At 42.8% G+C, this 27162-nt stretch overlaps 1 protein-coding gene across 13 annotated transcripts in view; it reads left to right on the plus strand.

The window, feature by feature from the left end:
* Window positions 1–27162, plus strand: part of ec (ubiquitin specific peptidase echinus) — a 201708-nt gene that overhangs the window by 127746 nt on the left and 46800 nt on the right. For 2 of the 13 annotated variants that reach the window (XM_086978222.1, XM_086978230.1), the window contains exons 1-4: window positions 10340–10691; window positions 11997–13544; window positions 13986–14195; window positions 14469–26719. The exons of 5 other annotated variants lie outside the window; for them this stretch is intronic. The gene's annotated coding sequence lies outside the window, so the exon portion shown is untranslated. Of the gene's footprint in view, window positions 1–10339; window positions 10692–11996; window positions 13545–13985; window positions 14196–14468; window positions 26720–27162 lie in introns of those variants that run through there. 6 more of the 13 variants (XM_086978223.1, XM_086978226.1, XM_086978232.1 and 3 more) reach the window with 6 other exon arrangements.

Here is a 27162-nt window from a genome sequence, read left to right on the forward strand (position 1 = left end):
ACTACAATTTCTTCTTTTACAGAATAACTTACAGTAAAATAAGGTGCTGAAGTAGTGTGACATTTTTTCTGTGGTTTGTCTACCAGTGCGTTTTTAAGGTCTTGTTTACATTGCGACCGTTGTAATCGCGGCACAACATCACAGTATCGTCATTGTGTAGTAGACAATACACAGCGCATCAACGGCAGCATCGTAAACGCCATTAGCATCACCATAATGATCAGGAGTGATCCAAACGGCCAATCCCGTGGAGAGACGACGAACCGGAAAAGTTCCCTTCCATACTTCACCAGCAGGTCACGCTCATTAAACTTGGTTTTCACGCCACAACCTTTTCCTTTCGCCTTTGTGTACGTGTTTGTGCACTTATGCTTCCTTCCATTGTTATGAAAATCGATGCAGTGTCGCAGAACTAACAACAACAAGCACAGTCCCAGTGGCAACAACAACAACAACAAAAGGCCCCGTTATAACAGAAGCAAAAAAAATAGTGCAAGGATGAAGGAAGAAATATCAAGGCGGTACCAGCACTATTGATGATAATTTTCACGTAATGAAGAGGTTTTTGAATTTTTGCGTCATGTTCCAGTCTAAACATATGGCAATATTAGGTGTGTTTCTGTGAATCTCTCAGTACGTTACAATTTACGTTAAAGCTTTATTTTGTTATTTGTTTGTGATTAACCTTTTGTGCTCCTGCCGATGGGAAGCAGCTGAAGTTTTTCAAAATAGTACTCTGTGTTTCTACCTCGTATGCTCTACGATTGCATCGCAGTACACACAAAATGTGGATTTTCTTCATTTCTATTTGAAAGCTAATCCATGCGAAACACAAATTAGTTAATTCCCATGCAGTAATAGTAACACACACATATATATATATATATAAATTCGTAACGCTGAACACCATGAAGAAGTCGGCAAGTTTGGTTTTTTTTTTTTGTCAGATCTACCTGTCTTCAGCGACAATATAACTAACGGTGTTGATTATTAATCAGTATACGCGGAGGTCTATGACACGAAGGGAATAGACCTTTTTGTTTTACATAATGTGGCCGAATGACCGTTGTTGCTAAAGTTTTTCTGTGCAACGTACGTATAACGCAGCATATACCACTTGGCAGAAATAACAGCAGTGTATCACGATGAGCCATAATTGTTTTTTCCATGGCTTCCTCCAACTGCTCGTTCCCTCATCGATTCGTCGACGCTGTTCATATTGTCGGTGTCAGTATAAAGTATATTCTTAGTATAGTGAATAGCGGATAGCTTTAGTTCGCAAAGCTTTTGTACGTGAATCTGAACGTAGAAATACGGACATAAAAAGGTAATTAACTTATTACTTTTCGAGATGCGGCAAGACAGCTCATTACCGCCATGCGACGTTGTAACGATGGTACACTGTTTGCATTCATCTGCATATGTTCAGACCAAGTCGTATATAGAGCATATGTTTTGCACGCACATACATAATTATCTGCTTCTTACAGCTGCACGAATGGTTTTCTTGCTGGTGAAAATTTTGTTGCAGGTCTCGCACGTGCCACTCAGATCCTTTGTTTAGAAGACATGCAACTAAGTGCATAGGAAGAAGGTGACAGATCAATGAAAACATTTGTTCCATTAGAAAAGACGGTGCAATATCGATTTCAATTCTCGTAAACACTGCTAATCTGTATGAAAAAGTACCACTGAATGAGTCTGTCAATTTCTATCGTTCATATGTGTATTACTGTTGCTGTGGTACGTTTTTTGTTTTTGTCCGATCTGTCCAACAGTAGACTCGATATACACAAATTTGAATTAGGAGACAAAGCTATAACAGCACCGATTTATCCTAGTCGCTGTACCATATTTTTCAAATAGTGTCGAGATATCTGGAATTCGTCTCAGGCGATGCAAAGTATCAATGCTGGATATGAAGCTTGAAACAGTTAGGAGGACTTCCTATAGCGCTTTATTATCGACGTATTGCAACAGCAAGCGTGGTTACGTTCGTCTATCAATTCAGGACATTTACATCTTGATTTCTATTGTTTTTTGCAGTTTATATTAGCGTGTGAATAAATGGGACAGGGGCAGAGGAGAGTGGCCTTGTGAGAGGCCTAAACAGTTATCGCCATTAATACACGTGTTTATATAATGCTCGTACACAGTTTATCCATCCCTGACAATGGCAGAATAAGCGGCCAACGTGGAATACTTGCAGGCAAGATAAATATGGCCTGGTTGCCCGCAAACCGACTTGAGATTTGTTCATGATATGTTCATGTACGACATAGGGATAACTGATCCTTATTTAAATGACGGAAACTGTCAAATATATATATGCTTTGTATGTAGTTGTAGGCACGCGTATATGTGTACGGTTTTTGCGCTTGCTAAATAAGAATAGAGAGATGTCGATTATCAGCCGGATTTAAATATATTTTGTTACTTTATAGGTTCGTATATAAGCAAAATTGGAAAAAGGCTAGATAGATTTAATTGCGGAACCAAAATGCTTTTTTTTGGACCGGCTTCAGCTACTGAAATTTTTTCCTGTAACAAATCGATCAGAAGTGCGCTGCTGTTATCGAGAGTAACAGAAGCGATGACGACTAGCGATACAACTATATGAAAACTGAGTGCGGTAAACCTTGGACAGTGACATATCTCTGCATAAAAAATGCCTCCACAAATGATACGTAAGATTGCTTGCGGTTTCGTTCTGGCTGTTCGATCTTGAGTCCCGTCGATGAAAATTGACTAAATGGTCTAATTCGTCGAGCTTCTTCCGTTGGTGAAATTCTGCCCCTTTTATTTCCTTGTCTCCGGCTACAGCATGCTGACAGGCTCTTGATTGTCCTCCGAAGCAACGGTATGAAAAAGATCAGAAAGAACAGGAATCTCTAACAGCAGCGATTCGGTAATCAGATAATAGGCTCCCAAAGAACTCCTCCTGGTAGCAATTTCATTTGCTTGAGCCCATCGTTAGGTAATTTGCTTTGGGTGCCCCATATTTTTCCTCAGACACTGTTCGCGAAATAAATTCCACTGAGTGGCGCCCCATAATGACAGTATAAAGCTTCGAGAAACTGGCTGTTTTTCTCTCTGTCTTTTGGAGCTCATTGGTTGTTTTCCTTTCCTTTACGTGTAACGTTTTGACGGAGGTCGCAGCTGATCGGCACTGTTATGATTCGACCAATGCTTATACGATGAGTTTTCCCTTCGATGCATATATGTCAGTAAAGTATTATAGCACGGATTTTCCATTCAGAGGACCTGATGTCTCTAGTCAAACGAACTTGGCCGCTACATAAACGTGTTGGACGTTACCACTCAAGCTTGAACGAACGAACGAACGATTTAATTGATGTTTCATCAATTGATGCATAGATCAAGTAAGTAGGATCAGTCAGTTCGGTTGACTATGGAAAAGGCCGATTCCGAGACACAGTTGTGCAGTAGACGTGAAAAGCCACTTTTCTATTAAACTGTGGTTTAGAATTTTTCGAAAAATCTTAAGTTTACCCACGGTTCGATAGATTTGCGACGGCTTTGCTGCGCCAAACGCTGCCATATTAGATGTAGAGCCTATCGAAGAATTGACTTACAAAATACTTCGGAGAGCTTCCGAAATTCGGGAGGTATGTTTACAGGATTAGTGAAAGGTGTGGTACTGAATTTGATGTAGCTAACATTTTGATACCTCAATGTTGACTGCTCTTGATAGTTCTGCTTTCTGCGCATGTAGACGCTGTCACAAATTTGGAATTCTAACGTAATAGTGGATGAGGCGGCAACACTTTCGCAAAGTATTATAATTATGAAAGAAAACAACTATTTCGGTAGCCAGATTTATGTTGGCCTCTGCACAGCATTTGATTTCGTAGATAATATAGACTGGCAAAAAGGAAGCGCACTTATTTTTAGCTATGAAACGAAAGAAGATCAAAGCACAGCTTATGACAAGCTGTTTTTTGAATCAATACGACAGTCTAACGCAGCTACTGAACTTGAATCTTGCATAAAAAGCAGCTACCGAAGCAAAGAGGCACTTCGACCATGGGGCTGATTATACGGCAACTGATAGATCTATTAGGCGGACCGCCGCTGATTCGAAAACGGTATCGACATTGTCGTATACATCGGTCTGGGCCTATCATATTTAACAGGGTGTATGGTACAATGCAAAATTATAAATAGCTGGTTCTAGTGGTTTTACTCTTTTTTCTTTTTGCCTCTCTATATACTTATTTAGACAACCATATACATTCCCGTTTTATCGTAAATTAGAAGTCTGTTAACAAGTTAGTGAATGCTCCATAAATAAAGGGTGCTAACTGTGTCGAAGGTTGGCGACTCTGTTCTTGGTGATGGCTTTGTAGATGCGAAAAGAGCGATGATGATTACTTCAAAATCACTATAGTCAATAGATGGAAAAAAAACTATAAAAAATAAATAAATCGCAATTTTACAGAATGCTCCAACCTGTGTCCCGTCGTACCTAGCAGCGCGCGAGGATTCGGTGTTCTTATTTGGCTTGAAAAGACGGCCAAACCATTCGTTCAATTGATGCCATTAGTATTAGGCTGTTACAAGCAGTTTTGAAACAACTTTTGGATTAGTTAGCTAAAATGACGATTCTTAATATGCGCTAAAATTACTCAAAGAAGAATATCTCTGACGAACACACTGATTCCAACGGCGTGGGAACTTCTGGGCAACCATATACCAACCATTCGTGTTCCCATATGTTGTTCCTGTATTTATGGCTTCTCGAAGTAAATCGTGGGAGCGATATGCTTGCGCAGCACTTGCTCTTTTAGGGCGTGGAACGCCCTGTAATCACTTGGACATAGATCGGAAGAATAAGCGAGTTGAAGCCAACCTAGAAAATAATTGAGACAGGGCGTTCTGATTAGGTAACCATATATGGAGTAATTCGAGAAACCAGCCTGAGTCCATTGTTTCGTTTTCGGCGAGTATCTCATAGTAGCAAATGCCTCTGATGTCTATTGCAAGTACTACCATCACTTTACATCCGAGCCTACTAGACACCGAACTTGATTTCTCCCTAGAAGAGACACCATGTTCTCGTCCGGTCCCTCTCCGGCGGTGGGGATGGAGAGCCGCCTATGACCCGTTCGATTGCCTCGGGCGGGTTTTCTGTTAATTAAAGTTCCACAATTTGCACGTGGAATATACCTGGCCTGAAGTATGTTTACTGAGAACCACTCCTTTTCCGCATTTTCACTTTTTGGCTAATAGATCTGTAACGCGTTATATATGAACTGCTAATTTTGGCCAAAGAGCTCTCAGACATGAAACTTTGCTTGTGTGAAAAGTCTTTTCGGCTGCTATAATGCGTCCTTTTTCTTCGAGTCCTGACATCTGGCCGCCTTCACGGTGGCCTTCAGCAGCTCAGTAATAATTCCCATACTTAAAACGTTTGCACTTGAACGCAGTATTTATTTTTTAGGAGTAGAAGATGTTCTCCCTACAAAACACCGTTCTCCTCGAGAGAAATCAATCGGCTTCCGCTCAAACATTTCTAGGAGAGTCGAATATTTACCAGTTAAATATTACAAGATGGCGGCACATAGTTTGAATATTTTTTTAGTTTTTAAATTCATTTGTGGCAACCTAATATTGTTGAACATGCCTGCCAGAGATCTGGCTGAAATCTTTTATGAAATATTTCTTGTGTTGACAAAAAAATGTAAATATTCTCCACCAACCCACCAAAAGTAGCAGTGTACTTTTCATTGATCATTATATGATGATATTAAATTTAACTACCTGCATAACAATAGACTTGCTTAATCGAGTAAGTTATCATGTATTAAGGGTCAGCTGTGAACATTATAGAATCGAATTAAATGTCTTCACTTACTCGCAAGTTCTTTTTATAGTCCGGTAGTTCTTTTATAGTACAGTGCCTCAGCATACGGGAGCGGAAACTCGCTTCTTGTAGTCGGTAAGGATATAATGGGAATACTATTTGCCTACCTATGCTAATATAAAACTAGCGTAGAGCAGTATTAAATTTTTAAAATATTAAGCAGTATTGAAATTATATTCAATCACGCAATCGTGCACTCATCTGTATCCCACGTTTCGATAGGTTTTTGTTATCACAATTTTAATCAACGACACGATTTGACGTTTCTCACTCGTTGGCGGGCGGTGGGTGCCCTGCTACTGTCGTTAATCGTTGCCAAGTCCTGGTCTTTTCTTTTTTTTTTTTGATAAAGGTCCATGTGTACGTTTACGTGTTTCTGTTCTTAATGACCACTGGTGTAGAGCGTTCACGTTTGTGATGTAGAACGATGCCGTTGGAAGGTATTCGATCCGTTCGTCTGTTTGTTGCAAATATTCTGTCATGCTGTTGGCCCCACCTCGGTAGTAGCATAGCCTTGAACGGATACTGAGAACTCGTGCTCATGTGCTTTATATTTGAACAGCAACTTTGCCACTTATCGAACAAACATAACTTACCACGCACCTTTGCCAGCCCTCTAGTACATATACATATTGCAGTATTGGCAGGAACACTGGGAGCTAATGCGGCTTGGATAAAGACAAGGCACAGCTATCTGTGTCCTGCTACTGTCGCGTCTGGATCGGGCCGTACGCAAGAAGCTTGTGCTGGTGGTAGTAGACACTGTGTAACCTGTCTGTCTTCATCGATGTGTGTCGCTGTATGTCCGGGAAACCGTGTCTGTGTGTGTGTGCGTGACCGTACGCTCGCGCTTGTTCTTTCTCTTAGTAATACCTTCTGTGGACTGGCAGCTTAGGGGCCTCGCACCTGGTGCGCCTGCCATGCGGCCTTCCTGTCTTTTTCTGCTAGTCGACTATTTGGCTGACCGCCTGTTCGATCGCTGCTGCATCCTGTTGTCGTCGTCATCGTCGCTTCTACTGATGGCGTCGGTTTTCGCTGGCGTCGTTTGGTCGACTGCTGGTGACGTGCGCGCCTCACTTGCTGCCGCAGCAACTGTCTGCTCGACTATCTGGTCGGCAACAATAGCCCGGGAGCATGGCTCGTGCATCACTGGTTGGCCAGAAAAGCGGAGACGGCACGAAAATCCAAAAAGCTTCAGTCCCACTACCTCAGCGCCGACGGCGGTCTGTCGGCGCTGTTGCTGGCGCTGCTCCCGCTGATCTAGCGACTGATGCTCGATCTACTAGCCAATTTTATAAGTCAGCGACTTATAGAATCTGGTGGTATGAAGATTACTAGCGTGGTGTATCGTTTTTGTCTCTACTGCGTTAGCCTGAACTAGCATAACAAGTAGAGGACGAATGACAGGTTTAGCTGCACTGGCAGAGCGAGTTCTTACTCTTTCTGCTTCGTGGCGACGCCGGTGACCGTAATGGCGTCGGGTGCCTGCCGGCGTCGCCGTCGCTATTGAGCGAAGCGATCAACCAGCCAGCGACTATGGCGACCGTGACGATGGCTCATGCCTTCGTCGTTCGAAGCCTTCGCCTCAACACTAGGCTAAAACAAACGTGAGGGGGGTCTAAACCGGGCGGAGATACGCCCCGCCGGGAAGGGAAGCGAAGTTACGGCAGCTAAGCCACAGACTACACAGACCAATCGTACCCTGTCACCCGGTACGCCTGTCGCTTGGCGATCGAAGTGGCTCGCACTTGTTAGACACAGCCGCAGTAGCCGAGGTCGGCCGGCTTCAGCAGTGATGCCAGTGTTCATACTACTATTTCATAGACGAAACAGAAAAGAAAGGGGCAACTTGTAGTGTTGCCTAGGTCGGCAGGTTCTAAACGCGACATTCGACATATTGTAGTAGTGCCTCTACATCGACGTTCGACGATAACTATAAAGCAGGAAATACAGGAGAGGAAAGAAAAATTTGAGAGCTTGCTCGACCAGTAGCCTGATGTGGTGCTGCCTGAACACTGGCTATCTCGTGGTCGCACTCTGCATCGCTGTGGGTTGGCCTCGCCTTATATCAACTCGCACTTTTGGGCCGTCCAACAGGCATCTCTTTTTTTCCTTGTATGATTGCATAGCAGGTTCGAAAGGATATTGGCATCTTAAAGACTCCCGAGCTTCCTCTCTCACTTGCTGCAATTGAGCAATAGCAACGGGCATAGGAGCCGGGCAAAGGAATAGATTTCGAACGTGCCGATGGGCAGAGAAACGGCCTTAAAGCTATAAACGATGTGTGAAAATAAAAACGGAATCTAGCATGTAGAGCTTTCGGGCATATTCTGAGAATCTGGAGAAGACAGATATTTATCAAACGCAAGCGAAACAAAGATAGAAAAAACATAATGTGAGAAAGATACGATTACAATATCATTCGGTATTTCGGGTAGTTGCATTAGGAACAGACCCACATCTCAAACAGACATGTGAATATCCGAAAATACAATGCTCTTCTTTACCCACCCGTCTGGCGAATGGTCGAGATTCCAAAGTTTTTTAAAGAACAATATGGATCAAAAATACTTTACTATAAGTACAACTATTTGCTTTAATCTAGGTGATCTATCCCGTGACTAGAATCCTATTCTAGTTTAAATTGAACTTTAGCTTGTTTGCTATCAACGTGGAGGTGTGCTTAAGTATCTTTCTGGTTTAGTCAGATAAAGAATATATATTTATATATATTTTTTAAAGATTTTTTCGCTGTTTTTGGTGATTCACTGCGACATTTCCGCAGACTAACTTCATATGATGCATATATAAAATCCGAAAGCTTCTTGCACGGTGTTCGTCTTGCGCGATCTACTGCTTTTATGAGGTTTTTTTGATAGAGCTTCTTTCCACGAAGCTGTTGAAAGTCGCTTTTCTAAGCATCTGGACTCCGGCTGTAGTTCACTTCTTTCTCCCTATCTCGTCCCTTTGGGCGCTTACTGAGCCTTCTCTTTCGAACCAGAACTCGTTGAGCTAAAGCAAGAGCTGGGACTGCTCAAATTAGAAAAGATTTCTATTTCTTTGCTGTTTCTTATCCGTCATCTAAAGTCGGGAAATGAGTACCGTCCCACTGAGACATCATTCATATACGACTATAAATATCGAATAATGAGTTAGGTTTCGCCTTGCAAAATTACCCTCCTCAAGTCAAATACAAGTTCAATTAGATAACATTCAGGTAGCGAGCAACTCAGCTACCGCAAAACTTTCCCTTGTTCGAAAATAATGTTTACATTGTTTACCTTTTTTGAGTTACACCCGCTTTGCTTGTATATATATATATATATATATATATATGTATATATATATATATATATATATATACCGCTTTGCGTATAGAGAAATATATGCAGGCCTTGCATGTATTTATTCTGAAAGACTTCGCCCCGTATGTCTCTTTCACCAGTCCAAACTGCACAACGATTTCGTATTTTATTCTTCTGGTTATTTATAAGTAGTTACCTTGATAATAATAATAATAATATTAGGCTGGCATTCGTGGGAAAACTAAGGAGGGTACTAAAATCAACGAATCCCGGCTGTGCCCTTTCCATGGATCCGACTCTGTAGTGTACGAGAACATATATGGCCACCAGACGTTTTAGTTAAAATGTGTGGGCGTTCTTTGTGAGGCCGTTTTTGTGGGTGGTCAACCGCTAGAATAGAGGCTATTCGACGAGAGGTAGACAAAACGAGACAGGTTTGCAGCAGCGTTAACGTGAACGTGCGGCGGTGACCAGCACAGGAGGGCTAGCCGCAGTCGAATGAAGAACACGACGGACCATTAAGTTGACACAAAACGCATGAAGACGTGATCACTGTCGACAGAAGTGGCGGGAAAGTCAAAAACCGGCTGTCTAGCCTAGACAGCACTCACCACTATATACAATGTAATAACATGAATAGTCAGAGATGGTGATTATTCGTCGTCATGTAATTTATAAGAAGATTACATATATTCGTTTAGTTGTACATAGGTAGTTAGAAAGGACCTTCTACCCATTTTGTTCCACGTTTCTTGCGTTTGCTTGCATTTGTTCTTGTCAACCAACTATATCAATCTACACTCGTATGTGTGCTTAAAAGATCAGGTTCAAACCCATGTACTCTGTCATACTAAGTGCAGGCAATGGTTAAACTACGGATAATCTCGTACTATTAGATGCTTGAATATTACAACAGCTCGTAACTGACGAGGTGACGCCGTTGTCTACAAAACTGCGATCACTGAAACAGAATGTTCGGAGGGACGCGTGTTTGTGTTAGGGCAGTGAGTAAGCGCGACGACGTGTTAGCGGATTTAATACTTCTTCTCTGATAGATTAGATAATACGTAGAACGCAGTTGTTTTTGTGGTTTTAATGGCAATGCAGTTACGTTTGTGGATGTTTTTTCTCTGGGCCAGGCAAGGGCTAGGGAAACAGGGAAAGAGGCACACGCTGATGAGGTCACGCCGTCGCCGTGATCTGCCTCGCTAGCAGCATCGGACTATGCCTGGTCACGAAGTTCGTGAGAAGCTTCCCTTGACACGGCGTTGTCGCTGCTAGCCATTCTGAGTGGTGCTAGGTGGCTACCTTTAGCCTGAGTATTTTTGTGCTGGGTTGCCAGGTAGAAATCTGGTATAGATGTCAGTTGCCCGCATGTGTGCGTCAAGCCCCACAACGTTTGAAGCAGTTGAATTGCTTAGTGTCGATCACAACACAGCCAAGCTCGTTTCCTTTTCTGCCGTATAAAATAATGAACGGGAGCCGAAGCCAACGTCACCGTTAGTATATACTTATTTTAATGTATGCACCATCAAGAAATAATCGTGCAGCGATTAATTCAAAAGATTATTGAATTTATCGCGGATTAGGTGTTCGATCATAAAGTAGCAATGCACATTTTGTTGCCATAACTAGAACGCGGACGAGGATGAATAGGGTAATCTTGTTAACTTAGGCTAGATTTGATTATCAGTTACGCGACTCGATAGACGATGTTGTGAGAAAGCATTTATAAAGTACCGCAGAAAACAAGCCATCGTTCAAAATGGTGGCTTTTATTTCCAAACGCAATAAGAATGATAACAGTGAAGAAAGAATCGTCGACAAAAAGATTTTCTTCGTTGCCGTTTCGTCATTTAACGTCAGCGAGGATAGTCGCAGCTGTCGATTTCGTATTTGATCATTATGATAACCAATTATGGTGACGTTTTTGTGAATCTTCTGTACGATTGTTGCTTGTGGCAAATACCCGGTGCTTAAAACCGTTGGACTATTGAAGCATTAAATCTGACGTGGGTGGCCCTTCTGTCATTCACGATGTTGCGACTTAGATATCAGAAAACGTTTGCCAAGCGGCGGTTTACGACAACAGAAAGCTTTTTCTACTCGATATACTGAAGACTACGAGAACTGCTACTGTTATAAGTACATTATACGGCATGATTCGTTTGGGACAGTGGATGCGTGTACGGACACGACACGTAGGAAGCAGGATTGGGCTTGCAAGAATCTGGCGACCTATGGTAACGGGTATGACAAGTCTGTTCGAAGAATTTTGTCTAGTGATGAACCAACAAGCATAAGCTGAAATGTTGGACGTGTTCTCTGTGACGCCTTTAAGATGGGATCTTACTCAACACTACAGATCCCGAGAGAATAATTGAGCGTAGTTATTTTTTTGAGCTGCATTTCTTTCTCACTGCCATTTGTCTACGCGGTGGTTTACATTTCATTTAGTGAGTTTTCGTATTGTAAATTCATTAAAACGAATCCTCTGTGTTAAGGGTCGAATATAGTGAGTTTTCCGTAAAATGCCCAAGTCTTTCGGATGAGTCTTTTTTTTTCAACATTTGCCTTATTTTATATCTATGCACTGTCATACTATTACTGCACGTAACATGCATTGTCGGCAGCTATAGATAGTTTGTCGTTTACAAAAAATGCTTAACAACACCAGAATAGTGCTGAAGCACTATACCTAAATGGCGACATTTCGGCTTTTGTAGGTATTATGAATCCACTTAATTTCCTGGTGTATGTTAGCAATGTTTTGCTCACATTTGGTCTTTTCGTCTCTAATTCAGCCATACATAAAAAGGACGCCATCTCCAGCGAGGGCTCTCGCCGTGCGACAATGGGCCGGTTTGGCCAGCAGAGCCCGGGTGGGGGGCCCAGGCGGCAGCAGCAGCACATATGAAGCAGACGACTAAACATACGACAGATAACGCCATCCCAACAACGAGGAGACAATAGCAACAGTCACCAACGAACACGAAGACATATGAAGAGAGAGACCGGAGGGGAGATGAAAGAAGGGGAGGGAATAGAATGTGAGGGGTTAAGGTAGAGTGTCGTCTATACCGATATCACATCTGGGTCGCTCGCAGCTCCAGCAAAAGGAACGGCAACAACCTCGAAAGAGCCTCCCGAGCTTTCTTCCAGTGCTCGTTTTTCCGGCGTCATGCACAGACGTTGGTGGCCCCACCACCATCACGATTTTTGTTGCTGCCGCCGACGCATTGGCCTAGCTTAGCACGCCGCTACAAGTGAACATGCTAGTTCTGCTCGATAGGGTCCTGGCACTATCGCGTTATGGTGAGATTACATACATTCTATCTAGTACAACTGCCGTGCTGGCAGGCAGTTGCAGGGGACGATGTTAGTGTTGGCGCTGCTGAGCGAAGTGCACGCCGCCCCCCTGACTCGCGTAGCTTGCAGTCATTTTTGCGCAGATCGACAGACCGAGCAGCTGGCTGGCTGACCCTTGCTAGCCAGGCGGTACGATGTTTCCATGATGGCGTCAAAGAAGCAGGAGAAAAATGGAGAATGAAGTGGTACCGAACACGGAAGAAAAAAATCCTTCGACCCTGCTGCTGTTGCTGTGGATGATGTTGATGATACGACGACGATGATGACTACGGGCTAGTGGGAGTGACTATCAGACAGACAGCAAAACAGCGTGCCTGCAACCGATCATGTCACCAATAGCAACAGTATCAATGTCAGCGATAAGCGACAGAAAAAGAACGATAACCGTAAGTAATGTTAACAGCAGGAGAGTCCGAGGAATTGACGCGCACTGAGGCAGCAGAGTGGGAAGAAATAAACACGATCCTGGAAGATACGACAGACGCAATCGAACCAACAGATAGGAACGCGCCGTACAAGTACCCGTATATCTGTAATGGGTGCATATGTTTATATCATGCGCATAAAGATGGAACGAACAACAGAGGGGAACGAAACAAGCAGCTCAGGCAAAGAACGAGAAAAAGAGAAAAGAGAAACGGGGGAGTAGCAGAAGCAGCAACAGCTGCAGCACAGAAGCGGTTTGGATGTCTGTTGTGAACTCGCGTGGAAATACTTTCGAACGTTGTTCGCCACAAGTTAAGGTGTGGTTAAGACATGAAGGCGATTGAAAGAAGACCGGTGCGCGATGCGGGATAAGGCACACGGGAGTATAACGGCTGAAAATAAGGTCAAGCGGAGGAACAGACGTACCGCAACCAGATCGAAAGGCAGGCGGAGCAATGGGTGGAAGAGCGGACAAATCATGTAATAAAGTCTGAAACAGCCGTACTAACTCTATACAAATATGCCAGTACGAGCATACGGGAATAAATATATAATATGTACGTGATTGTCCTGTAAATTGCAGAAAAGTCAAGCGAGCGAATGAGCATCAATTGGCAAAGAACAGCACAATTCTTGCGAGAAAGAAAATTTACAAATTGTATATATAGAGAGAAAAAGAGGACAACGATATTATACACTGATTTATTAAGCGATTGGAGAATGATAACTGAGATATGTCACAATATCATAATAAGACAGCTATATTATATAAATTGACAATACTAATACTACCCGTGGTAGTATTTGGTTTCAATGAGGTTTTTGTCCTACGTTGATCTCGTGTATATTCAGATATTTAACTCGAATGTCTAGCGCGACATTTCACTACAGACTAGGATAAAAAAACTAGTTCCTTATCTAATAATATGTGAAACATTATTATAATCCACTATCGATTTCCTTTACTAAGCTATATTATGTTCGTTTTCTGATTTCAGGTAAGCGACAAGGCCTTTTTGTTGAAGTCTATTATTACCTATCGCTTAATCTCCTCACAGATTAATTTTGTCTGCTGTTGATGCCATAGCGTACTCGTCGATCGTCTTTCTACTTCCAATAGCGTCACCGCCACCAAAACTTTTCGTTTGATTTGAGGGTGGCGGGGGCATCGCCGAACAGCTTTTGCCGCCGACTATTAAGGGCATGGGGTGGGTCGTGTAATCCCGTGTTTTTCTCTCTATGTTCATATTTGTATAAAATAGCAATATAATCATTGCCAAAGAATCTCCTACAAAAAAAAAAAACGTTAAGCTATAGGTAGAATTTTAAAATAGAAAAAGTAATTCTCAGTTAATTTGCATCGTTTCTATTGACTATACCGAGGCCCACAAAATATCTTTAAATTAATAGGAAGAAAAAAATATTGTAACCGTATACATCCAAGGGTTCCGGTTATATATGTCCGGTTATACTTTCTGCAGGTCGTTTTCTGTATCGATTTCTGGCCCAAGCCGTTGTACCCTTTTTGAGGGCGATGGGTTAGTCCTGACCGAGGAGCGCCTCTGGGTCGAGCCGGGAAGAAAACTCAAAGAAAGCCCCTGAGGAATTTGAGGGTTAATTCAGACCGCTGCTGCTCTCGTGCTACCGGTTTACAGATCGGCTGCAACTCGCTGACCACCTTAAACAGACACTAGCAGAAGGGGCAGAAAAGAGAAAACGATGACGACAATGACGAGAAAGGCCGGCCAAAACGCCTCTCTTGCTTTATTATGGTTCCTTCTGTTGCATCCCTTCGTTCAGTTCGGTGTAAAAAGTAGAACCGCTGCGGATAGCCGTCTAACAGAACTTATTTAACCAGCAGAAGAAGTCTCACCGGCGTTAGGCCAGTTTCGGTCAATAAGAGAAGTACCATGAGATAAGAAGGGTACTGAAGACGATATAAGGACGAAGAGAGAAGGGCGAACCGGCACACCGAACGATAACGACGAGTACTACTACAATTACGTACTATCGGCCCATTTAGTTCATTTCGAGGGAGAGGAGTGAAAGGGCCGTAGCACATATTCATACAAGGGATCGGAGCACCGACGAAGTTGCACAGCCGTACAGGGAGGAGAAGAAGAAGTCCAAATCAAAGAGCGATTGCTTATGCGGATTCCGCCGTATAGTAATGTAAATTGAATAAGGTGAACAGTTGTAGTAGTAGAAAGTTGAAGTTTGTCTACCTTTCGGATATCTGCTCTTTATCACCAGACGGCGCACTGCTATCCAAACGGCACCATATGAGACTAGTTGAATAAAAGACTGCTTTCTGCAGTTTTGTCTACATCGAGCAGTCGGTTAGCAGTGAGCGACAGTGATTGGATGACAGTGGAGCTGGGCCGTCATCTTATCAAAACTGGTCATCTGTCCTTCGAAGGGCTATCGTCTTCCTTGAGAATATCGAAATGCAACGAGCTTTTGTGGCATCGTCATATTGAGAGCTAATGCCACCACTAGTATACGTCCCGCCAGGATTCCATGGGGTCGGAACGGGCAGCTCGGCTGTGTCGACATATTGTCAATGGGGTACTCAAATGCAGTGTGTTTAGCATCGATGTATAAACTAGTGGAACGCTTTTCACACAGATCATAGGGCAAACTCAATGGTTCAGTTCTCTTTTCCGTAGTCGTCGTCGTCTTTCATGCTTTAACGCCGTCAATTTTTCGCCATCCTGCCACTGCTGCTGCGTCTTGAATGAAATCGAAAAGCATGGCGGTTTTGTGCGTATTTCAAAGGACGATTCGCTATGCAATCAGCACGTGGCATGCATCTTATATGTACAAATAAGAAGCAGTTGCATCATTATTATAAAGCAATTTAAGTAGCGCTGGTCGTGTCTACAGAAGTGTTACGCACTCAATGTAGATATGAAACGAGGCTGTGTACAAAAGGAATACTGCTCTTGTTTCAGATCAGTTCCGGCAGAACCACCCTCGTGTGGCAATCTGCGTGAAGTCTCTAAGCGGACATCTTTAGAGAAGCAGATATTTGCTACAATGCTCTGGCAGCTTTTAGATAGTCATATACGAACCGTTCGCATTTCCATATGTAATGTCTCTATCTATGGTCTCTCAAAATAAATTGATAATGAAATATGCTTGCCCACCAATTTCCCTTTTTAAGGCATAAAAGGCCTAGTGATCACTTGGATTTTCATTGCAAAAACAACGGGGTTCAAGCCAACGTTGGATGTACCTTTGCTCAATTCAGAAAGTAACTGACACATGACAATATAGTTCAACGTTGCCACCCCGCGATCAGACTGCATGCTTCCGTTCCTATGCCAACGCTCCGTGAGTCACTTGAGGTAGTCGAGTTAGCAAAGTGCATTTACTGTTTCATGTTTGGCGAGCATTTCAAAGCAGCAGATGTTTCTCCTGTCCATTGTAAATACTACTAACGCTGCCACCAAATCCGATTTTTCTCTAGGGTAACGTCATTTGCTTACTTGATCCCCTTCCGGCTGGCGGTAGAGACTGAACAATGTATGTACGTGTATGGTGACCGTATGTTCCAAGCGGACCTTCGTTTACTCAGGTTCTGCAAATTCCACACAAAACCATTACACCCACTCCGAGTTGGCCTGGAGTCGATTTACGGAAAGCCCTTAATACTCAATTTTTACATTTTCTGTTTTTGGAGAATAATTTTGTAACACGTTAGATATGAAATGCTAGTTTTGGCCAATAGAGCCCTTAGAATCCGAGCTCTGCTTTCATGCTTGAAAAGCCTCTTCGATTGTGGCAGTAGGTTCTTGTCCGTTAGTCCTTGTCTACCTTTTTATTACGTTTAACATCTGGTTATCTCCTCACTGCTCTTCAACGGCTCAGTTTTCGTTCCTGAAACACTTACGCCATTCACGTACTATGGTTTCACTTTAGGCCTCCTTATCTAAGGTCTTTACTAACCTTCGATAAATTTCCGCAGCGATCTGTCCTTAAGGAACAAAAACGTGACTACTTAACGTTAACCTCTGAGATAAAAAGTATCTTCCTTTTAAGTTCTTTACTCTAGGGTAAATTCAGGTTTTTTTTTACAAGTTACCAAAAGATTTACCAGCTTACCCATCAGCTAATTTGTTTTTCTGCTAGTGGTGCGTAATTCAAAACTTTTCAATTTTAAAGTTATCTGAATTCGCTTGTAATAGTTTAATATATATCGATTAAAGCACGAAGTTCCAAGCTAAACATTCTAAGTTACCAGTTGTTTGTAATATACCCGCACCCATTGATACACGAATGTATGAAGGCTTTCTAAAAATCGATGTTCCATTGCTTCCTTTTAAGAGTCCAAGACAAATTGAACTGCTAATCTTCATCGTTCCTTAAATTGCTGTGATTCAACTTTAGTGAAAATCGTATACTATAATCTTAAGGTTAAAGAAAGGAATAATAGTCGAACAGTGAAATGCGTTTACTGAATTCGAGAGAGAGAGAGAGACGCGACCCCCTGTAAACTCACTTAGTTACGTGGTGTCTCGCAAATCATAGTTATACACTAGGATTTTCCGTGTAGGCTATCCGCACCTAGCACCCATCGAAGCTTGAAGGAACTCTGGTAACACAATGCTTTCTTGTGAACCCTGGTTAGTTCTGGTTCTTAGTATATATCGACGGGCTAATTTTAATAGAAATATATAGCCAAGCCGACAATCACCTTGGTTTAATCTCGGCGTCGCATAAGTCCTGTTTTGCACATAGTCACAGCTATTGGCTGTTAACAAAAATGTTGAGCCTAAAAATAACTTGGTGCAGGACCACAATTCGCAGGTCACCAGTATCGATCTGCTACAGCAAAAATAACGACAAAAACGCGCATCAAAACGAAGATCTAGAGACAGGAAAACTTCCCATTCAGCACTGACGTCTTCTTTGCTCTATATTCTAGCTAAATTTGTTACAGCGGTTCTTCTGTAGTTGAGATAAAGACGGAATAAGTTGAGCATAGCCCGACACGACATCTTCGACGATTTAGCGAGGTTCCAATTTCGTTCAACGTCAATCGACGTTTACATGCTAAAGGCGAACTGCGTCTGCTGTCACAAAGCTTTTTTCCGACATTAATCTATCCGTCTCGAGATTGGTTTATTTGTTCATTCGTTGATTTACTGCTACAGATATATGCTACTTCTACCGTGCGTAGCTTAGACCAAGGTAACGACGAGTGCAAACCCGTATTACAAACAACATGGGCAAATGCATAGTAAATGATGGATGTGTAGGCAACATGGCACAGCCAGAACGTGTGTCGTGCGTTTTTCCCTTTTCTAACCCGAGTTTTATCCCCAAGCATGGGTCCTCGTGCTTGTTATGGGGTCACCTGTGCTGACTGGGTCTGCGTGGGAGCTGAGGGGCATGCATCCTATGGCCCTCATTATATATGGTGCTGCCGGACCGCCGACGAAGTTTGTTTGTCCATGTTCGTGTGTGTGTGCACTTACTTCACAACGAACGTCTCTATCTGGGAAAAGGACGGTGTCCCCAAAGTTCGGCGGCGACGCCGACGACATCGGTGACGCACCGACCGAATGGCACCGACAGCTCAACGGGAACAATAACAACGGCAGCTGAAAAACCGTTGACCCCGACAGGGCAGCGGAGCTATCAGAACCACCAAGGGCTGACTAGCTAACGGACGAAGCAACGGTCGCTAACGCTGCCGGTGATTGAAACGGTGACGCACAGGGCTTCTTAACGATGAGCTGCTAAGTCGTACAACGGATTCATCCCCGTTTGCTGGAGGCCAGCGAATCGGCTATATAGTTCATTGAGGGACCACTGACAAGACACGAGATGAATAGGAACGAGCTACAAAAGGGTACTTGTTGCATGACGCACTGCAATCGTTTTCATAAGCTGCCGTCGTCCACCAGTAATGTCGTATAGAAATGTCCAATTACTCATAGGCTTTTCCTTTTTCATTTTGTGCGCCAAACGTAGTTGCAGTTGACGCTCTTTCTACTCCTTGCTCAACAATCGCTAAGCTTCTAAACATTAAAGAGCAGTTCACATAACGATCTTTTCGTAAGACGTACTGCGTTTCATCATAGCGCGACACCACGGCACAGCGTCTTGCAGCCTATAGCTGAGCAAAGAGACAACTGTGCCCAAATTCGATAAAGAAACGTTCATGTGTTTGAGGTAGTATTTCAGCGATCAGTCAATTAACCCTACACACACGTTTTCTTTTCTTCGTTTTTATGAAAAGTTTATAAAATTCAAAAGCTCTTCCAGCGACGATAGGTAGGTGTGTGTATAAACTCAATATGTTAATGATAATTTATATGCATCGCATCGTGCGCATTAGCAGCAGAGATGACAGCCTGATTTTTTTGGGAAAATACTTTTTAGCTTATAGCGACAAAACTAGTTCGTTTATGATTTCGATTTACCTCATTTGCGTTATCGCGTCCGATTTAAGTTTGAATTTTCCACTGGGACAAAGCTAATTCGTAACCTACACGTTTCTTGTCGTTATAGGGTTCGGGACATAATGATGGTCTGAATGACATCTCTGACAAATGAGCTGTTTTTTTCTCTTGACATTGGAAGCGGCATAGGAAATTTACACTTTTATGCTTATAGCTACCTTTTCTGAGCATCGGTAGACTACTGAAATAAATGATAGTACGTATAGATGATAATCTTTAGTAGTATTGACACAAACCCTGCCGATATTTATGTGCGTAAATTAGAATTTACAGTTTATAATTAGGTGGCTTAGTGGCTGGTTAACTATATTTAATGACAGCTGCAGCGGCCAAGCTGAAAATTAACGTAAACACATGCTTACCGTCAGGCATAGTACTAATTACCATAAAATCGGCTTATATATATATATATATATGTATGTATATATATATACGTTTGGGTGAGATGCGAGCAAAGGACGAATGAAATTTGGAGGTATTATGCGACTATATCGCATAGAGCAGGAGTATAGATAGCTATTTGCTGCAAGAACACCAACTAGTTAACCATTACTACAGCAAGCAATGTTATGTATGTTGCCAGATCGACTGCGATCGATATCTCAGGAGGGGCATACTGTCGTGTGTACGCATGCATGTCCATGTATTCTAGATTTCAGCACATGGACAAAACATTCACTTCCATCTATATCAGTCTGCTTGTCTGCAATAGATAAACAAGCAAACAATGCTACCAGCAGTGTACAAGATGGGCCTGGCAATGACGCTTGCATTCACCAAACTAATTCTTGTTGATTTACCCTGATCAATTGGTGAATTGGCTTGCTAGGTAAAGCTGGTGGCAGAATGCGCGCTTGGTTCCATGGTGCCGCTGTGAAATCAGTTCCGTTTCTTCATATAGTCGCAGATCGCCGTAAACGGTGCTTGTGATACCCTTAAGCTACCGGCACGCACCAGCGTATAGTGCATCGTACTGAAAATGCACTGTAGTACTTGTTATAGAAGCACTACTATCCACGAGGCAATAGTTGCAGTTACGGAAAGGGTGGTTAGAGCGATGATGATGATGGTGGTGGTAAAGACATCGATCTGCAGCACGCCGTCCCAAGGGGTCGGCCAGTTACCTGAACGGAAATTCCCGCATAGCCAATAAAGGCAGTCGAACACACAAGTCTGCAGACATTACCGGGAGACATTACGGAAGGTTCAGTCGGCGTTATGGTGAAAACAGACATGCGAACAAGACCGCTTAGATAGTGACAATTGTGATACTGCATTGATGATGGCTGCCAGGGTGCTATTGACGTCGTCGAGGGCTAACGGCTTGGTAAGCCACAGCGCATGATTTGATGACGCGATTGTTGCCCTTATTACAATCGATATTGGAAAACAAGTAAAGCGGATCGCTTCACTTGTTTCCAGAGCTGGGGATGGCCAATCAATGGATGGGAATTTTGACTGCTACTGCCAACCTCCAACTGGCTATGCTTGCTAAGTACGGTTGAATGTCAAGCTTGACACAAAACTAACAGTTGTTCGAAATGGTTGCCACCGAGGCTAACGATGCCTATATTAGACCGACCTTCTGTAGGTGACGTATCGTCTATGACGCATAAGCTGCGGACACCGATCAAATGTTTTCCTTTTTCCCTATTTTTTACTAATGGCAAAGTATTTATATAGCTTAACAGAATTTATTATAGAGAAAAGCGGTAGTAGGCTTTTCAAATGGCCCAACTGTACGTTTCTTTTTTTTGCGGGTACAAAGAGCTATCAGTAGGGAAACGGGACGAATTCTACCATCAAATTTTATGTTATGCAGCCACGTAGTGATCCCGACGTAGCCAGTCTGACATACGGCTCCTAGATCAGCTTTAATAAAACTCACATAAATAAAAAAACACGAATAATAACAATAATCATTATCATCAGCAGCAGCAGCATCATAACAGCAGCAATTGCAACGTTACACAGTTCAGAAGTTTAGCCCGGTCAGCGCGATATAACGTACGCTCTATGTAGCAATAGTCGATGGCATCTCTTGCCGTTCCTTTGACCAGCCTACTCAAACAAAGGATTTGACTCTGAAAATTAAGAAATACCTCGGAAAAAAAGGACAACTGCCAGAGAGGCCCGTTTCAAGAGAATCGTATGTGTGTGCACACATGTACACTGTACCCACTTAAAGACTGCGCAGACAACGGCAGTTCTAAGTTTAACTAGTCATTTATAGAAATAGGATGACGAAGGCACGGCAAAACTTAATAAAGACTGACTCCTGATTTTTTTGCTGCCGCTTCTGCTGCGAGTTTTGTATTTATTCATTTGTGGCGATTTCATCGTCTTATCTCAACATGGCATTATTCCATTATTTCTTCATCACGCTCTTTTGCTCGGCCACTTTCTACCTATTGCGTCAGACCTGAAGTCGTTTCCGCCGCTACAGCGTCGCCCCTCCGATCATCACATCACATCACCTCTGCGCCGTAACATTCCACTTTATTTCGTATTTTACCTATTTCATGAACGCTTATTTTACTGTCTGCACGGAGCACGAGTAGCACGATGAATGGACTCGCTGGCTCGTTGCCTTCGATCCCTCCCTCTTCCTAGGTTAGGTTTGGCTTGCCTTTTCAATTTCTTTGCTACGACTACGATTACGACTGCTACTCGCGTTGACTTTCGTATTTTTTCTTGTCTATTTATCAATGAGGCGAAGGCGGAACGAGCAGGAATCTGCAAACGACTACTCGACTTGCTGTTGATTTTAGCGTCGTCTGCTGTCGAAGTCGACGGACGGTCGATTGACCATGGTAAATCTGACAGCCGCAAGCGGTAATAGACAAAAAAAAAGTCTTTACTGCGTCATTCATTGAATAAGCGTGAGTAGACGCCGAAGACGTTTGGCCTGAGTTCCGTCGAGGAGGTGGATAGGTAGTGGCTAGTTATTTGTTCTCCCTTCGCGAAAGCTACGACACGGCGCAGCAAGCCACCGCACGACAGTCAACGACGAAGAATAGCGCGTATTTTGAGATTCTCTGCGACCGAAAACTCAGTCTTTTTCTATTGCTGTCTTTTTCTTCCTTTGGATTTTGAATTTCGTAGGAGAATTCTTCTTGACGCTTTTCCTGCGTTTCTTGGTTTCGTTCAATCTTATTTACACGATGCGTACAGCAAGGTACAGAGCCAAACGATATAAACCCTGGCACGCGCTGTCGTAAAGATGCGTATTTTGTTTTACAATGAGAGGCACAAGCACACAGAGCCATATCTCGTTGAAGCAAAATATAAACGCACGCGCGCGCGCACGCACACACACACACACACACGCAGACAAAAACGCATACAGGGATAGCAATACCATGCATTTTGACAGCACATTCTTTCACTTTCTCTCACCAAAGCACAAATCGGTTAGTTGATCTCTATTAACTTTCAACGTTTTTGCCGTTATTACTGCTGCTATTGTTGCTGGTCCCTGCCGCTGTGTCTCTCACTTGTTTCAACCCGATAATTATAACTTACCCATAACGTACAGTGCTTACAAGCAGACTCCCTAATCTCAGAGTAGAGACGAGTTTGTTGCTTATCTCATATCTACTTCTGGCTGTTTACGTCTAGTTAAACCTGCGCTAACGTTGCTACGGCTTATTGTCTTGGCTTCACTTTAGATGATGCTATTGTAAAATGAATTCATGATCGTATCATGCATTTGGCCGGTCTCGAATTGTACTATAGAGATCGGGTGACGATGCCGTGCACAATAGCGTACGTGTATGTAAAGTATGTGTGTCTATGAGCATTGTTTCGTTTAATATTCTAACAACTAAATTCATTACCTATTTTTGACTGCGTAGCTTTTTATTTGGGCTCTCCACTGCTTGTGCCGCTGCAGGTTTCTCTTCTGTTCATTTTGGTCACTTCCCGTCCATGATTGAACCTTGCTCGAAATTGTGCGCACGTACATTCAATCGACATCTCGAACCTGACTGGAACAGCCGACCATAGAGATGTTAACTTTTAGTAACATATAAATACATGTATATTTACAAAAAGGTAAGGCTCCTTGTTGTGTAAGCAGATAATGACAGATTACTTAATCATAGTTACTGCTGTCTTTCTGCCGGCGAATCGATCAAATAGGGGCAAGCAGTCGGGAAGGGGGTTACGTAAACGAATTTTAGTTGTCTTGACAGTTCTCGTCTGGGAAAGAAAAGGAGTATTACTGGGGCATTTTTGAGTTAGATGGCACGAACTACAACAATCTGGGGTATGACGGTGCAGACGCTCTCTATGGAGTAAATATATGTAATTTTTCTTTTATTAAAAACGCTAGCAAGGTTGGTTCTCATTGTCCTTTCCACGTGAACGCAGCAAAAGTAGACACGAGGACAGTATTCTTGCTGTTCTTTCTCTCACTTTCTACCATTTAGGAAAGTTTCTTTAGAAAACAGGTCTGGTTTTGTTTAGGCCGAAGGATTATTTTGGAATTATAGACCAGACAGGGTGGAGTGAGACAAAGAAGAAGAGTAGAGGAAAAGGCTTCTTGGATCTACGTGTAATAAAGCGAGAGAGAATGAAATAAAACTGAGACAAATCTAGAATGATAGTTGTTAGCGACTGAAACATTTTGCGGGCAACGACAATGACCTCTGCGTGCGCACAAACACTTTCTGGCCTTTAACCTAATCAAGGGTTTGCACAAGCGAAAACTCGCTATACTTAACTATATTGTCCTGTTACGTGTTTTTTTTTTATGGTGGGGCAACAATGCGATTCAGACACAAGGATTCTTTATAACCTTCTTAAAATTCTGTTTGCATTATTGCGCCTGCTCGCAGTGTTATCATCTATATCTGCTAAACTTGAAGAAAAATGGGCCTACAATCCCCTTGGAGGCTATCCTTGATCACCTAGCAGATTCGTCATTTATTGTATGAAATCGTTTTGCGAGAAGAAAACCCGCCGACTTACTTCGAAAATATTCGTATTTGGGAATAAAGTCGGAGCTATTTTTGCCTTATGGATAAAGCTAAAAATAGTAAATGTCTAATGCGAGCGATAGTGAGATCGGGCGATTACGTTTAAAATCTAACAAATGACCTGTCCTCTAAGCGCTCTAACTGTATGACAGTAATAATATATTTTCTGAAGCTGGATTTTTTATCGTTATCGTCATTTCCCCAGTAGCAGTAAGAAGACAGTGCGAGGACGATCTTGAAAAGGCCGTCTGTTTATATATATATATATATGTAAATAGACGGCCGCTCTGTGTTGATTTAGCAGTGCAGCTGTTGAAGAGCTGTTACAGGGAAATTTCCTGTTTAACGTTCCTCTTAATTAGTACTTCTGTCCATTGGTAATACAGAAAAGCAGTTTAAATTATACGCGGCTAAATCGAATGGAATATATGTATTAAACCCATTCATGTTACGATACGTGCTGTGCAGTGAGCCTTTTCGTTGCAGCAAACATAGCACTAGATGAACGACGATCAATGAGGTGACTCATCTCCCTGCGCGAAAAAAGGCCCGTGTGGGCAATGTATTCTAGGCACATGATAAAATGTACAGACATGTTTGATCCAATTTTGAGTAATAAGGGTTGTAAATGCATGTTGAGGCGTACCCGCTGCATAAACGTCGAAGACTGATTTATATTACTAGCAGAATGGCTCCAGGCCTACGTGACATTGCCGACTTTTTCTCCACTCGCTTTTCAGCACCAGCATAATTTTAATGTCGGCAAGTTTATTGTAGATGGCCAAGCGAGGTCCGTTGGCCGCTCGACGTGTTAGCCTTTTCACAATACGGTCGCCGTCGAACGTTCGTGTGATTATAGAATACTTTAAAAATTTGTCTTCAGTTCTAAGCGACCACATATTACAGTATCTACGTTCAGTCATATGAACGCGGAGGCTTAGTTTTAATCTTTGCGTTGGGGCCTGACGAGCCTGCAGCAGCTATTGCTGTCAGCTCCCATCGGCTCGAGTCATTCTGTGGGATGCGGCGTGAAACAGCCTGTATGCTTGTCCGACAATCTCTAGTTGCACGAACGAACGTGAGCGTACGCTTCGCTGAAGTCGGTGAGAAACTCTTCTGGATCACGGAGGCACGCGCACAGGCGACCGATAGCCGCAGCAGTTATGCACCAGTTCCATTCTATGCGGCCGGCCAATGTTCCCAGCCTATTGTCATGTCTCCGATAAGCAGCAGTAGCTGCCAACCCTATGCCATACACTATGGGTTAATAATAATAATAATGACGATATGAAATCAACCTTGCACTATATATATATATGAAAGGCATAGGGCAGGACTGGTTTGTTTCCATCTATAGGGCCGACTAGCGGGAGACTTATCACGTGAGCTGAACGCAGCGGGCAAGCAGAGTACTCATTTGTTGATATTATAGTGAATTTCTTGTATACCAACACCCGGCATTCTACAAAATTCCGAGCTTTTTCCAAATTTTCTACGGTGTTTGTTGAAAAGAAACGCCCAAGGCCCATCGTGACGGGATACCCCGGCAGCGGTAACAAAAAGAATGCGGTGTAGAAGCAATAGGCTCCTACTTATAGTAATAGTAATGTATGCGTGGCGTAGCTAGAAGTTAGTTGTGGCCTGGTCAATTTACACACGCTGAAAGCCCGTCGCAGACCAGCGGACGTTTCGGCATGCCATCGTCATGATAAACAGCTCGACGGGTGTTTTAATCTCTGTATATTGCAACCATGCGCAATAGGTAAGGTTGCAACAATGGAACCACAAAAACTGTACAAAAAAAACGAAAGCACGATGCGTTCACCATATTTTCGATAGCGAGTTCAGCATTCAGAGGAAACAGTGAATCAGATCTAAATGTCCGTTAGGTCAAAAGGTTCTACCATGTGAGGTCCGCTTATTAAAAGGAAGTTGTCGCTGAGGGTTGATTAAAAGAGTCAATTTTTTAGTGGGGTCGACAGCAGGCTCTCGAAGTCTCCACCCTGATTCCGAATTATGGGTGCTCTCCTTTCGGGGAGGAATCGTGAGGGTTTTTAACCCCGCTATGAGTCATGGAGCAGTCGCCGTGCACAACGGCTAGCCTCGGCATCTGCGGCGGAAATCGAAATGCATAGCGGCAGCTGTTTCTATCCTGGTGCATTATTTGGCCATTAGTTCGATCTTAAATCTATCTAATGGAAGACAGTCACAGGGGTCTTAGAAAAGACAATAGTGGTTATTATTATGCAATGGCTCCATCAAGCCAGGCGACTAACGGTAAGCTTTATTACGCTTTTTTTTTAAACCAATCTCAATAACAAATAGCATGTGATGCACTGAACTAGCCAAAATCACAGTAAATTCGCATTTTGAATGCCACTTCAGACCCATACTCCTTTTAATTGTCGAAACTACCAGATTGATAAAGTGATTTTAGAGCAGAACGGACCTTTGGCAAAACGTTTTGTCCTTTACGCATTTTGAGAAGGTCTGGAAATGGAAACATTGATCGATACAGCTTTAAGGCACCTCGGTAGTTAGTATAACAACCATGTTGTTTCACAGCTAAAAAATAGAAAAATAGAACAGAATAGTAAAATTCATATGGTATCCAGCTCGCCAAATGGTGTCAGCGTACTAATAATATCTAATCGTTTTTGACGCTGATTTCTATATATTAGAGTGCTTTCTCTATCACCATCTTTACGGTCATTTCCGCT

Source organism: Varroa destructor, unplaced genomic scaffold (genome assembly GCF_002443255.2).
Source record: "Varroa destructor unplaced genomic scaffold, Vdes_3.0 BEIS01000001.1, whole genome shotgun sequence".
Lineage (NCBI taxonomy): Eukaryota > Metazoa > Arthropoda > Arachnida > Mesostigmata > Varroidae > Varroa > Varroa destructor.